This window comes from Canis aureus, chromosome 8 (assembly GCF_053574225.1).
Source record: "Canis aureus isolate CA01 chromosome 8, VMU_Caureus_v.1.0, whole genome shotgun sequence".
Lineage (NCBI taxonomy): Eukaryota > Metazoa > Chordata > Mammalia > Carnivora > Canidae > Canis > Canis aureus.
In genome coordinates, this window is record NC_135618.1 from 62,765,935 (window position 1) to 62,779,120 (window position 13,186).

General features: G+C 52.7%; 1 protein-coding gene across 9 annotated transcripts in view; it reads right to left on the reverse strand.

The window, feature by feature from the left end:
- Window positions 1-13,186, reverse strand: part of MAD1L1 (mitotic arrest deficient 1 like 1) — a 346,832-nt gene that overhangs the window by 144,967 nt on the left and 188,679 nt on the right. The window lies entirely within an intron of this gene.

The window sequence follows — 13,186 nt, forward strand, 5'->3', positions numbered from 1 at the left end:
TACCATTCTGCACCCATTCAGCTGGCAGAAACAAAGAACTGGCATTCCTAGGGGTCAAGAAGGGTGGTGGGGATAAAGACTAGTAAACCACTATGGAAAATGATTGGGGTTTTGCCTCAAGTCTAACACTCATCACCTCCCACTCAGTGATCCCGCCTCACGAATGTGCTGACAGGAAACCACAAAATATGTGCTTAGCAGCGGCTCTGCACAAAACCACTCCTAGCTGTACTATGGTGGGAAGCGTCTGAAAGTGCCCAGAGTGTGTCTGTATGCAATGGCACCAGCAGTCTCCACAACACAGCCCTGGGGCACAGACCCCCTGCGAAGTTGGCCAGGAATGGAGGTAAGTGCAGGGCTGAGTCTACCCGTGGGCACGCCAGGTGTGGGCCATGCCTCTGCACGTAGACTCGGCAAGCTAGCCACAGAAACCAAACCATGACCCCTGGGGCAGTCTGGGTGGCAGAGAGGACCCCGCGGCCAGGGGCTCAGGCCAGGACACTGCAGATTGGGCATAGACGCTTCACCACGGTATCCACAAGGACACAGGTGAGCAGAGGTGCAGAGACTGTGATGAACAGGTAGAGGCTAATCCCAGAGGCTCGGTGCCCCACTCAACATCCCAGTCACTGTGTGAGCGAGATGCATGTAGTGTGCCTCTCAAATCTTTGCACAGTGCGGGGCTCGGAAATGACACAACAGTGACGGATACCTGTTAGGGCTACGTAGACCCTGGGAACCAGAGTAACTGGCAAAAACCTAACTTGGAGGAAAGTCAACACTGTTGGGAACCAAGCGTTCGTTTGCATCTCCCTGAGGGAGTCCTGCCTTAGGGCAGCCGTCAGGAGAACACATCCCGAGTAGTGAGGCTGTGGGGCTCGGCCACCCTCCCTCTAGTCAGGCCCAGGAGCCCACGCTGTGTGAGGGGACCCCTCATACTCAGTGAGACAGATGCTGACCAACTAACGTGTCCCACAGAGGTGATGGGCCAGTGATGGGCACCCTCACCCTAAGCTGCTGAACCAGGAAGAAGGGAGGCTTCCAGAGACACATGGGCTGTCTCCATCCAGAGGACGGGGTTACAGAGAAGTGTGCCCACAGGTAGGGAGGGATTGCTGGGTCAGACAGCATGTGCATCACACTCCGAAAGAAGGGGACCTGGAGGGGATCCCTAGGTGGCTCAGCGGTTTAGCACCTGTCTTTGGCCCAGGGCGTGATCCTGGAGTCCTGGGATCGAGTCCCACATCGGGCTCCCTGCAAGGAGCCTGCTTCTCCCTTTGCCTGTGTCTCTCTCTCTCTCTCTTTCTCCTCTGTGTCTCTCATGAATAAATAAATAAAATCTAAAAAAAGGGGGGGGGGGGCGGACCTGAACACATGTCCCCTACACCCTGGAGGACTATTTTGGGGTTGGGGTGAGAGGGACAGGGAGAGGGTCCATTCTGCTAAATGAAAAAAGAAGTTTCTAAGAATAGGAAGCTCAACATCACCAAACACCATCCCACAACCTGTCACATGTCCCCCATGGGAAGCCCTGTGTGTCCAGGATCTCAAGGAGCCTCATGACCAGGGGATGGGACAGGTATAGGCAGGCAGCACAGAGCCTCTTGCTGGGTAAGCCGACTCTCCTCAAAGCTAGGCCCATGGGTGGCAAGGGGTGTGCGCCCTCTGGCTCACATGCACAGGAGGGCTGGCACCACTGAGGGAGCTGAGGACAGGGCAGCAGAGACACACCCTCCAACCCCGTATAGGACTGGAGACTGATCACACTCATCCAGACTCCACCAGCCTTGAATGGCTGCATCTACACAGTCTGAAACACAGAGGTCAAAGGGGACCAGGGGAGGAGACATGAGGAGCAAGCAGGGACCGTGGCCCTCATGCTGACAAGGGAGGGGAGGCTCCCATCACACAGCAGCTAGACTGCCCGCACGGACAACGGGCAGGTGCACAAACAGGAGTAGGAGAGCAGGGCAGAGGGCAGCTCCCCATCATGTGGAGAGCATAGCTAGCACTCCGGGTCACACCCAGCCATACCAGGACTGAACGGGCACCAGCAGTGGTCCCGGAGGTTCTCCCAGTCGAGCAGGAAACAGATGATATCCCTGGAGGGGCACTGGTCAGAAAGACAATGTCCAGGGCCCCCAAGTGCTTCCCCCAGTGCTGGGCACCTCGTCAACTGCCCCAACCCCCAGAGCATCCAGCTGGCGTCCAGGCTGAGTCAAGGCAGCCCACACAGACAAAGAGGCCCATGTGGCATGCCGGCCTCATCAGCCCAACCCCAAAGGTGGCCCAGACACCACGTCCCCCTGTACCTCCCAGCCCACACCTGACACTAGACAGCTAAAGCCCCACCAGCTCTAACAAGCTTGTCTGTCTAGAATACTGGGAAGCAGACATGATGCCTGCCAAATCCTGATGGAGATGCAGATCCTGCAGAGCCCTGGCCTTTCTGCAGAGGTCAGGCACTTGCCACCCAATGGGTCAGAGTCCATCCACTGGGCCTTAACTCGTCACTCCTTCCTGTGGTACTGTCCCTCCAAGTGTCACCCCACCCACACAGGCATGTCCAGGGCAGCTGGGGAACAGCTGGGAGCAGGGAGCAGCACCCAGCCAAAGCGGTAGGTGGGCATGGGTCTGCCTTCGCAGTGTCCTGTGTCTGCACATGAAGTCACTTATCTGTAAGAGCAGCTGCTGGCTGGGCTGCTGTCTGTCCGGTACACCCCACCTTGCCCTGCAGTGCTTTACTCCTGCCTTTCTCTTCAGATTTCTGCTATGGCCAGGCTGCCGCCTGAGCAACAGAGTGCCATCAGCCACCCACACTCTTCCTCGGCCACAGGTGATCTGGCACAGGTTGCATCATCTGCAGCATCAGATCCACTCACAGGATGCAGCTCAGGACTCCGCCAGAGATTCTGAGGCCTCAAGGAAAGCCAGGCTAACACCCAGGAGAAGAGGAGGACCTTGCACCTGAGCCCTCGGACAGGCACATAGGTCTGGGCACCGGGTGGAAGTGGTCACCTCCCAGGGTTTGGGATGGGGTCCGAGCAGGCCCCAAAGACTGCAACTTCAGGCTCCCAGGAAGGGCGGTTTCCTCTTGCAGCCAGCATTCATGCCAGGTAGAGGCCTACAGGAACCCACGTGTGTCCAGGACCAGGACTGCGATGTCACTCCTGTAACCCTGTGGGACGTCCCCCCTGGTGTGCCGCACGCAAGTCTCCCCACCGGAAAAGGAGGAAAGGATGTATGTGACCCATGTGCTGGTGCTCGTCCTGCACATCAGGGGGTCTGGAGGTAATGGGGGATTGCTCAGGCTCTAGGCTTATGAGGGGCTCAGGAGGAAGCCGGGGGGTCCAGGGAATGACAGGCTGGCTGGAAATTCTCCAACCCCTGGGCCAGTCACAGCAACCAGGATGGAGCATCTCCTGAGGGGAAGAGACACCTACGACAGCCTCAGGAGGCCTCGGCCCCAGCTGACCTCGGGGTAGCAAGTCAGTGGAGGTGGCTGGGAGCGCAGATGCATGGAGGCAGCACAGGAAGAGGAGAACCGGCCCCTCCTCAGGGCATGGGACACAGGGCCCAGGCGCCCCAGAGAAGGCAGCACACCCAGGGCCTGTATCAGGAAGACGAAGCATGCAGAGAAGTTGGGGAGACCACAGAGCCACGTCAGGCCCGGCAACTCACACAGCACTTCCTGGTCGAAGGACATGTCCTCCAGACAGGCCCCCAGGTGACCACTGCACTCAGACACATGTCCCAGGCCTACGCGCCACTTGTGACAGGTGGAGGCTGCACTCAGATCTCATGTGGCTATTTTTATCTAGAGGTGAGAAGCTGCTCCTGAAGATGTAGCACCCTGCCAGCACAGGAGCCCAGGCACCACAGACAGGCAGTCCCTGCAGGCCAGGACAGGCTGCCAAAAAGCTATCTGGCTGGGCCGAGGAGGATGCAAGGGCACCAAGCATAGTCCCCACATGCCTTATAGAGAGGAGTGGAGAGGTAAGAGCCCAGGGAGGCCAGGGCACGCCCAAAGTCACAGGACACATGGAGAGAACAAGACTGAAACCTCGGGCCTCCTGCCTTTCTGTTCTACTTCATTCATCACTTTGTGACCAAGCAGAAGGAAAAAGGAGACACTATCCAGTTATCAGGGGCCCTACCAGGTGGCAGCACCCAGACCCACTCATGGTGTTTGTCTGGCAGAGGTTCCGAGGGGCAGAACAAAGCTCTCCCAGCGTGGATGACAGCCACCAGACAAATCTGCTGATGTACAAGCTGGCGGGCTGCTCAGGGGTCAGGTGGAGGCCCAGAGCCTGGGTTCTGACAGGTGACCCTGGCTGCAGTGTAGCCTGTCAGATGGAGGCATCTGTACAATGAAGGCCACTGCTATGACCCAAGCAGTCCAGGCCTCTCCCACACCCAGAACATGCCCAGCCCCGTGAGATGCTCAGTGGTGGAGCCCCAGACCCAGGGTATGGCTGGGTCCCTCCATGCCAGGAGCTCACACTGGGGCAGGGATCTCAGAGTGCGGGTAGGGACCCAAGCTGCCATGCTGATACCTGGGAACTCGCCACAGGTACCACATTCCAGTCCCAAAGTCACTGCATCCCTGCACCCAGATAGGAAATAAAGGACTGGCCTGGGATGTCAGCAAGGTGGTGGGATAGGAGTCTCTGCTGTAACCCTGCAGAGCGTGGGTTGAGACAACTATACACGGGTGAGGATGGAAAAGATAACAGAACCTAAGAGTTGCTGTGAAAAGATAAACAAAATTGATAAGCCTTTTGCTGAACTCAGTAAAAAAATACATCTGACATAAAATCAGAAACGAAAGAGAAGACATTGCAACAGCACAGAAACACGAAGGTGCATAAGAAACTACTAGTGACCGAAATCAATGAACCGAATCACCTGAAAGAAATGGACAAAGTCCCAGAAACACGTGAACTCTTGAGAATAAACCCTGAAAAAACAGGAGATCTAAACAGACAAGTAACAAGTAAGGAGGCTGAACTGGTAATAAAAATCTCCCAACAAAGAAAGGCCCAGGACCAGTCAGCTTCATCAGTAAATTCTACCAAACATTTAAAGAATTACTACCAATTCTTCTCAAACTCCTCCAAGAAAATCAGAGAGGAAGATTACTTCCAAACTCATCTTACGAGGCCAACATTAGCCTGATGCCAAAGCCAGACAAGGACGCTACAAGAAAGGCCAATATCCCACTAAACACGACACCGAAATCTTCAACAAAGTACTAAAAAACCACATTCCACAGCACATTCGGAGGGTCATACATTTAGGCACCCAGGTGGCTCTATCAGTTGAACGTCCAACTCTTGATTTTGGCTCAGGTCATGATCTCAGAGTCATGAGATCGAACCCCACATCAGTCTCCATGCTTAGCACAGACTCTACTTGGGATTGTCTCTCTCTCTCCCCTTCTGCCTTTCTCATCCACATATGCATGCTTACTATCTCGATAAATAAATCTTTAAATAAAAAAAAATTTTTTAAAGAGGGTCACATACCACTACCAAGTGGATTTAGCCCTGGGATGCAAAGATGGTTTGACATGCGCAAATCAAGCAACGGGATGCTCCACGTTAACGGAATGTAGGATAAAAATCATATGATCATCTTGATAGCACACAAACAGTGCTTAATAAAACTCAACATGCTTTCAGGATAAAAATTAACTGGTACTAAAGGAACGTCTTCAGGATAATGAATGTCCTGCCACACAGGACAAGCCCACAGCTCACATCATGCTCCACCGTGAGAAGCTGGGAGCCTTTTCCCTGCCCTCTCTCTATTCCTACTCAACATGGTACTGGAAGTCCTGGCCAGAACAGCCAGACAAGAAAAAGAAATAAGAGGCATCCAAATCTGTAGGGAACAAGTAAAACTGTCCCTGCAGATGACATGATCCTACATACAGGAAATACGACTGCACCAGAAAACTGTTAGAACTAACCAATGAATTCAGTTTTAGGATACGGAATTGACATGCAAAAGTCGGGCAGCCCTGGTGGTGCAGAGGTTTAGTGCCGCCTGCAGGCCGGGTTGTGATCCTGGAGACCCGGGATCGAGTCCCACATCAGGCTCCCTGCATGGGGCCTGCTTCTCCCTCTGCCTGTGTCTCTGCCTCTCTCTCTCTCTCTCTCTCTCTCTCTCTCTCTGTGTGTCTCTCATGAATAAATAAAAAATAAAATCTTAAAAAAAAACTTAAAAAAAATGACATGCAAAAGTCACTAACAATGAACAATCAAAAAAGAGAATAATTCTAATTTAAAAAAAAAGTTAGAAATAAATCCAAGCAAGGAGGTGAAAGACCTGTAGATGGAAAATGTAAGACACTGCTGTAAGAAACATGAAAAGACACACAAAAAAAGACATTCCGTGCTCATGGATTGGAAGATATAATACTGTTAAAATGTCTGTATTACCCAAAGCAAACTACAGATTCAATGCAGCCCCTACCAAAATTCCAAAGGCATTTTTCACAGAAACAAAAAATTAATCCTAAAAAGTGTACAGAACCACAAAAGACTCAGAGAAGCTAAAGAAATCTTGAGTAAGGAGAACAAAGCTGCAGGCATCACACTTCCTGACTTCAAACTATCACAAAGCTGTAGTAATCAAACAGCATAATACTGGCAGGACAACAGACACACAGACCAAGGGGACAGAATATGGAGCCCAGAAGTAAACCCACACACGTGTCCAACAAATACTTGACAAAGGTGCCAAGGATTCACACTGGGGAAACGATAGACTCTTCAAGAACAGTGTTGAAACACCCACATGGAAAACAATAGTTGCAGATCCTAATTTTACACCACATACACAAAATCAACTCAAAATAAAGACCTGAAACCATAAAAGTCCTAGAAGAAAAAAGAAAAGCTCGCTGATGTTCATCTTAGTGATGATTTTTTTTTTTTTGACACCAAAAGTACAGGCAACAAAAGTGAAAATAAACCAGTGGGCCTGCATCCAACTAAAAAGCTTGTGCCCAACACAAGAAACCATCCACACAAGGGGTAAGGAGAGAGAATATGGAATGGGAGAAAATATTTGCACTCTATCTATCATCTATCTAGTAAAGGTTTAATATCCAATACATGAAAGGAGCTAGGGCAGCCCCAGTGGCGCAGCGGTTTAGTGCCGCCTGCAGCCTAGGGCGTGATCCTGGAGACGTGGGATCGAGTCCCACGTCGGGCTCCTGCATGGAGCCTGTTTCTCAGTCTGCCTGTGTCTCTGCCTCTCTCTCTCTCTCTCTCTCTCTCTGAATAAATAAATAAATATTAAAAAAAAAAAAGAAAGGAGCTCATGCAACTCAATAGCAAAAAAAAAAAAAAAAAAAAAAAAACCACTCAATTAAAAGTGGGCAAAAGATCTACTTAGAAATTTTCCCCAAGAAAACAGATGGCCAACAGGCACATAAGGAGGTGCTTGTGGCATTGCTCATCAGGGCCACAGGGAGATCTCACTTCATATTTGTTAGGGTGGGTATTCTCAACTAGACAACGGACCGTGAGAGCGCTGGTGAAGGATGTGCCGGGCACCACTAGTGGGAATGCAAACTGGCACAGCCACCACGGGAAACAGCATGGAGCTTCCTCAAAAAATTAAAAATAGAAGTATGATCCATATAATCCAGTACTCCCACTTCTGGGAATATGTCAAAAGGAAATAAAATCACTCCTTCAAAGAAGTGCCTGCAGCCCCGGGTTCGTCACAGGACTATTCACAACAGCCAAGATGGGGAAGCAACCAAAACGCCTGCCAGTGGACGATGGACAGAGGAAACGTGCTCTGAGTACACAATGGAAGATTATTGAGCTTTAAAAAAGAATTAGCCTCTGTCATTTGTGACAAGACAAATGAACCTGGAGGACATTATGCTAAGTGAAAAATACTTAAGACAGACAGACATGGAAAGAAAATTATTACGAAACTGCACTTACATGCAGGATCTGAAATTGCTGAACTCACAGAAACAGAGAGCAGAAACATGGTTGCCAGAGGCCGGGGTAGGACGGACAGGTAGGTGTACGCATGCTACACAAGAATGCACCCCTGGTCGTACAGTGAATGAGACCTGGAGACTCATACACAGCACGATGACAGGATCATAGCTAATTAGACTGTATCCTCAGTACAGCAGGGGTGCTGGCTCTGCAAGCCTAGTGACTGCCTTTCTCAGAGTGACAATGAGGCCCAAGCCCAGAGGCCATTGCTCCACTGAGGTGTCTACACAGAGCCTGCCACCAGCTTTGAGCCCCAACCTCCTGTCTCTGTCCTGAGCACGGGAGCCTGAGCCTCCACCAATATCCGTCTCCCGTGGGTCTGCCCGCCTGCAGGCTCCAAAAGTGCTCCCTGCAGAGACTTCCCTGAGCCCAGCTCATCTCACTTACCCCTTCTTGTCCCCCTGTCTGTTACACACTGCCCATCTTTTAACACTGTCCCAAGGTTTTTCACTGTCTTATGTGTGCTTGTCCACAGGATAGTCACCCAGAGTTCTTTGTGAAAGGAAAGTGAGAAGTACTTTCCTAAGAAAAGAGGATCTCAGACCTGCTGAACTACCCAGGGCTCCCCCAGAGGCCAAATTATGCCCCTCCTGAGCAGGAGGGTGGGAACACTGTCATCGGGCCCTCACAGAAGTAACACAAGGACGGGGAGATGGAAGCAATGGGACAGCCATTCTCCTGACACTGGAAATTGGAAATCTGCTGCCGCAATCTGAAATTGGGATTTTCCACATACCTTCATGAAGCCAGCAGCACCATAATCTGTTTTAATTAAATAAATTAGAAAAACAAATCAGGCTGATATGTGGAATCAAGGTGGCACGAGCTGCATATTTATAGCTCTGTTGACAGAGGAAGGTTCATGACATATGCTACCAACTTATGCAGATGCTTTATTAAGTGGAATAAATAAAATCCATGCAAAACAGCACAAACTTCACCAGAGACGGGCTACTGGGATTCTCCCAATCTCAACACTTCCAGTTTGTTTCCCTGAAACGTGTCTGCCAGACTCAAAACGTGCTCCACATCAGAACTACCTGATTAAGCTAAAGGAGTGAAATGCAGTGGCTCAGAAGGAGCAGGGGAGGTTGTCAAACTCCCAGAATCCCTGTCCCTCCCCGTTAGTGAACAGTTAGGTGCACTGGAGCAGCTCTCTCCCTGCTCCCGTCCATCCACCAACCTGGCCCAGGGGCCCCACACTGTCATGGTGGCTTCACACTAGCAGCAGCATGCTGGGAGTCCCAGGAAGAGTGGCGCTAGATGACAGTAGGACACCTATAGCCAGCACCCAAATCCAGGCCCCCCACCTGTTCTGTCAGTAGTTTTACTGGCACACGGCAATGCCCACCATTCACAAGTGGCCCAAAGCTGCTTTCCAGTGGCCATAATCACAGAGCTGAGCATGTGGCCGCACAGCCCACAGAGTGTATAGTGTGGCCCTTTGTGGGCTGGGCCAATCTGCTGACCCAAGTGAGAAGACACAGAAGCTCAGGGTGTGGGATGGGGCAGAGAAGGAGGTCATGGCAGAGAGAGGCAAGAGGGAGGGAAAAGACAAGGTAGGCCTGAAGGCAGAACACAAAACAAGGAAGGCAACACAAGGAAGCAGAAGTAGGGGGAGGGGGAGAGGCAGAAAGACATGCACACCCCACACCCATTAGACCTACCCTGAGTTCCATCACGGTAATGTTCTCTCCTTCTGTCCCCCCGGACTCTGCCTTTCTAGACAGGCAATCCATCAGGCGGGTTGGGGAGCTGGGGAGAGTTAATCCGCCTCCATAATCAGACCCTGAGGGCTGTGGGGGTGTTCTCCCTGCATGCACCTCGTGGCTCTCCACAGCTCCTTAAGGCACTTGAACAAAATAGGAGACTTTGGGGGCTCACCAGCAAGCACTCAGCACACAGCTGCTCTTCCAGGGCCTGCATGCATCCCCAGAGCAGTGCATGCCTCATCACAGTGACAGATGTCTTGTCCGGGAGGCACTAAGGAACCTTCACAACCAGGTTCTACGAAGTGATAGAACTTTTTCCTGTGCATCAATGTGTGGTGCTCAGCTAATAAACTTCTGACAGGCCCCTCGGAGCAATGTTTAAAGCTCTCGAGTTCCTAATACACAAAACATTACTGTTTAATAAGAACAGGAAAACCCACCCCGTGCCCTGGGGAGCAGCACCCCGTGGCCAGCATGTAGCCTCTGTGACCTGAGGGTGGAGTTCAAGCTGGGGTGCCTGCACCTGCTCCCTGGACCAATGAGCTGCCCCTGCCCAAGCCTGACGGGCCAGCTCCACTCACTGAGCCACAGGTCTCTCCCAGAGCTGCCTGCCTGCCCATTGAGTATCAGGAGGCAGGCAGGTAGAGCTGAGGCCACAACCCAGGGCCTTGGCAGGGAGGGGCTCGGGCCTTCTGTCTGGAATGCAACCCCACAGCTGAGAGAAAGGGTAAAATGGGCTTCAGAGACCCCAGCTTCACAGATGCCCTTATGTAAAAAGTCTGGATCCCTGGAGGCCCATCCCCTAGAAAGGGCAGGCTGCAGATGGGGGGTGGGTATGGCTGGGCCCCCCGGGCTGCCGCAGAGCCCAGTGCTCTGTGAGTCTGTATGAACACAGTGAACCCACTGCACCCTCAGATGCCTGCCTGCCCTACTGCGGGGCTCTTGGCTCTGCCAGGAGCATGCTGGGGCCAAATGCAAGTTAGGCCCATGTCTGGGGTTTGGTGCTCCACCTAAAAGGAGCTCTACCACTACCTCCTGGACATGCATGCGGCTCCCAGATCTAGGAGACCCCCAACTCACAGCCTGTGGCCCCCACGTGGGCCCAGCAGGGTGAAACCTTATCCTTCTCTCCCAGCTCCACTAGCTCCTGAGGAACCTGTACACCAAAAACCCTATTTGAAAGAAAAAAAACAGGGACGCCTGGGTGGCTCAATGGTTAAGCAACTGCCTTCAGCTCAGGGTGTGATCCTTGGGTCCTGGGATGGAGTCCCACATTGGGTTCCCTGCATAGTGTCTGCTTCTCCCTCTGCCTGTGTCTCTCTGCCTCTCTCTCTGTGTGTTTCTCATGAATAAATAGATCTTAAAAAAAAAAAAAAAAAGGAAAAAGGAAAAAAAAAAACAAAAACCAAGAAACTCATTTGTTGACTCAGGGAAGAGTTGGGGGAGGACCATGTCTCCAGCCTGAGCCTGGTCCCCCACCCAGCGTGAACAGAGCACATGGGAATGCCTACAGAGGCTGGGGGCATGCCCACCCTCAGGGTGGCGGGGGGGGCAGGAAGGGGACATAACAGGACACTCACCTGTCAAGAGACTCAGGCCCATCACAGGAGGGGACAGTGGAGGGGCAGAGCTGTTCAGCTCCAGCTGCCACAGCGCCCACTCCCCCTACTGCTGGCATCACTGGGTGGGCTGGATCCTGGTGCTGCTGCTCTGGGCACAGCTACCCTCACATCCACTTCACCTGGGAGCTCGCCTCAACTCTTTCCTGAACCTGAGACCCACCCCTGACCCCCTCTGAATCCCTTCCTTTCATTGCTATAGACTCAGTTCCTAAAGCTGGGGCCACCTTCTCCCTGGCTCAGACCTTCTCTTGGATGGCAAGTAGCTCCAGGGGCACCCACCAGCAGTGACCTCACGTCAGGGACACCAGGTGGCCCCAGTGCCACAGGAGAGGCTGCGTGGTACTGAGAAAGAGAGAAAGTCTTGACAGAAAGTCGGCCCTTCGCTTTAGGGGCTACACACTCTCCAACATGCCTACAGAGCCACCCTAGAGCCCACATGAGAATGGCCACTTGTGGGGCAGCTAATGACTTCATGGGGCCCACAAAGGGAGACTGGTTTCCACACTGTTGACGGGGCCACTGGCTATAATGCATGGGAACCAGGTGAGTATTTCATACATCTCCACTTTTTATACCCTTCTACATCATACTGCCATCAAAATACCTATTACCCTCCATGGACCACAGAAAATGCTACTTGCTATGTTTGTGCCTCTTGGTGCACTTCTGTGACATCACTGAGTGATCAGAAGAAACCCCTTAGGATTATCCCCGTTCTGGCTGCTGAAGGACCAGACTAGACTATAAGACATGGGATAGCATGACCAATGTGGCCTCTGTGAGGATGAAGGATGTCCCTGAAGGTGGACCAGGCAGGGCTCCCCATATATTTCCTCACACCACACCCGCATCCTGATCCCGTGGCCAGCCCTGAGGGCAGAGGTGCCTAAGCTCCAGTAGCAGCTAGCACAGAACTGAGCTCGCCAGGCACCAGTCCTCTGGCAGAAGGAGCTCTGTGGATCTTGCACGTGGCAGGCATCGCCATGCCACCTCACCCAGGGCCCCTCATCCTCACCGCATCCTGCATGGCCCCAACGACATGTGCTAGAGAGCTAGCATTCAGCCTTCCGGGAAGGACACCCTTCCCCCAGCACAGGTTCCAAGAAAGGGCTGGAGGGAGGCCAGAGGGGGGTCTCAGTTACCAGAGGAGAAGGAACAGAGGCCAAGGAGACCCCCCCCCATCCCCACCCAAGGCCTGTACACAGAGCAGGACCCATGGCTTCATCTGCTGCCACCTGGTGGGGGCCAGAGGTTCACAGCTCTTGATGGGGTGGACCCAGGCCTCTGAGCAGGAAGGGACAGGGTCCAGATCTGACCTCCACAGTGCACTGACCTACATGCTGCCTCCACTTGTTGCAGGTTGGGGGGAATGGGCTGCTGATCACTAACACCTGAGGTCAGTAAGCTTCTCTTCACCTGCTCCCTGATGTTCCAGAAAGGCTAGGGGACAGTGACCAGTAGGCCTGACCTAGGAATGCCTGGATGCCAGTCTCCCTATGCTTGGTCCTTCCTGCAGATAGCAGCATGGGCTCAGGTGGGTTCTTGTAAAGCTAAGAGAGCCTGTTGTGTAGGACAGGGTGTGAAGGGCATGTGGGGATGAACTGGACTGCCAGGATGGCTTTCCTGGAGGACCAGGGCCTCTGCTCCAGCAGGCAGGATGGCAAGCAGGGCCAGCACCCAGGGCTCTAAAGCTGTGTCTCAGGATTAGCGCCCAGCCTAAGATGGGATTCCAGGGAGCAGGAGCTCTGGGCTGGACCGGGTGTGGGGGGGTGGTGTCTCCATCCCAATCTGGGTCAGTCTGACCTGGGAGGAGGGCAGA